Source organism: Eptatretus burgeri, chromosome 13 (genome assembly GCF_056783735.1).
Source record: "Eptatretus burgeri isolate ZD-2024b chromosome 13, Ebu_testis_v1, whole genome shotgun sequence".
Classification (NCBI taxonomy): Eukaryota; Metazoa; Chordata; class Myxini; order Myxiniformes; family Myxinidae; genus Eptatretus; species Eptatretus burgeri.
The window spans coordinates 22907595-22907844 of NC_140973.1; positions in this window are offsets into that span (position 1 = coordinate 22907595).

Genomic DNA, 250 nt, shown 5'->3' on the forward strand with positions numbered 1-250 from the left:
CCACCCCCTACCAGACACTGCCCGCGAGGCCCGCGGGGTTTAGGCGCCATCGCCGCTCCGCGTCTCATCACCAGACGGGTAGGCGCGACCCGGTCTCGGCCTCAGGCCCGCCTCATTCTTGGGGGTATTCTTTTCCTTGGTTTTGGGTATGTGTTGTCGGCGCCGTCTGTGAAGTAGAATTGTATAAGTGTTGCCGTGTGCTCGGTAGTCGGTATTAGCTCTGCATTTTGTTTTCGCTTTTATATTTGCT